Here is a 1,836-nt window from a genome sequence, read left to right on the forward strand (position 1 = left end):
AATAACAGTATGTAGTGTTGTAGTGCGATCGCTAGCCACGCCGAACCGAACTGCCCCAAAATGGCTCCGTTTTCTATAAACCGTAGTTGCACATGAAACATCAGCCATCTCAGTACCCTAGAACCCTCGGGTGGCACAGGGCTGGATGGGGCTTCGGTATATTATCGGGCATTGAACAATCTTCACAAGTTCGCATGTTAACTTAATAGGAACTTGTCTTCGCACCCGGCACCCAGTGTGTAGTTGTTTGTAGACTTACATCTATTCATTCTACCTTCTAAAGTCCTTGTCTTCTCCTTCCTCTCTTGCACTCAAGGTGCTTGCTGAATTGCTTATAAAGCTTCCCTCTTCGTGAGATGTTGGGACTTGTATGTCGCTCATTTTTAATATAATCAACTTTCTATTTTATAGGTCCTTTGAGACCTGTACGAGGTTGAACCTTTGTGGATGCATATGTCGCAATGGCACCTCATAACTTAAGCAATCCCAGCTAAGTCCGGGGAGTTGGTACAAGGATGCTTCATGACTTAGGTAACTTCAGCTAAGTTCATGACTTTGCTGCAAGGGTGTCTCGTGACTTAGGTAATTTCAGCTAAGTTCATGACAATTGGGAGGCCTAGACATAGTCTCTCAGACTATGTCAAGTGGAGGTACTGCTAGTGAAAGACAGTGGTACTACCTAGACAGTCTCTCAAACTGTATCAATGTTATAGGCGGTGGTACTGCCTAGCATAGGTGGTGATACCGCTAGTACCCCAGAAACCTGGGATGAGACCTTTTTTAGCTCTATTTTTTAAGCCACTTGGGGTCTATAAATACCCTAGTTATTTTTACTTAGAAAAGTATGAAAAAGAGTGAAAAAAGTTGTAAACTCTCTTAAAGTATAGAGTATCTTCCTCCTAGGTTTAAAAGTTCTTCTAAGGGAGGAGGGAGGTCTAGTGTAAAAGAGAGAGGTGTAAAGGTTCTTTCCTAAGCCTATGAAAAGGTAAAAAAGTTATAAAAGGGTGGTTAATCTTCTATTAAAAGAAGATTAGTAGTGAACGCCGATTGCCTCGACGAAAGAGGAATCAAGAGTGGACATAGATCGCGACGACCGGGCCACTGTAAACTCGGTTTGCATTTACTTTATGTTCTTCATTCATATTGCAAACTAATTTACTTCCTCACTGCTCTTATGAATGTTTTAAGTTAAATTTATTTTTGATATGGGCTTTATCAAATGAAAGTTTTCGAATCGACGTAATTTTACGAAAGCACTCATTTACCCCCAGTGCCGAAATAGTCCTAACACTTCACCCCATATTGACTCAAGTATAGAGGAATAGCTCATCATACTTCTAATCATATCTATAACAGTATGATTTCACCTTTCAGTAATCTTATTGTGTTGTGACACACCTAGTAAGACATACTGAGTATAAATACCTCTCTTTTTAAATAATCTAGCAAAAGAATTAGTATTCTGATCGAATTCATCATATATGTCATAAAATTCATCACCCCTATTAGAGTTGATAATTTTGATTTTTCTATCTAATTGTCTCTTAACCTCATTTATATATGCCTCAAGAGTATTAATAGCTTGAGACTCTTTATGTATTAGATATATATAGCCAAATCTAGATAATTCATTTATAAATGGGATGAAATACTTTTTTCTCTACTAAAATAGAAAATATAAAGTAGTCCATAGATATCAATATGAATAACTTCAAGGAGCTCTTTACTTCTTGTAGTATTTTTCTTTATATGCTTAGTCTATTTTTCCTTAATACAATCAATGCAAATATCAAAATTAGTTAATTCTAATTTTTTTAAAATATTATCATTCACTAA

The sequence above is a fragment of the Musa acuminata genome, unplaced genomic scaffold (assembly GCF_036884655.1).
Source record: "Musa acuminata AAA Group cultivar baxijiao unplaced genomic scaffold, Cavendish_Baxijiao_AAA HiC_scaffold_1065, whole genome shotgun sequence".
In the NCBI taxonomy this organism is placed as follows: domain Eukaryota; kingdom Viridiplantae; phylum Streptophyta; class Magnoliopsida; order Zingiberales; family Musaceae; genus Musa; species Musa acuminata.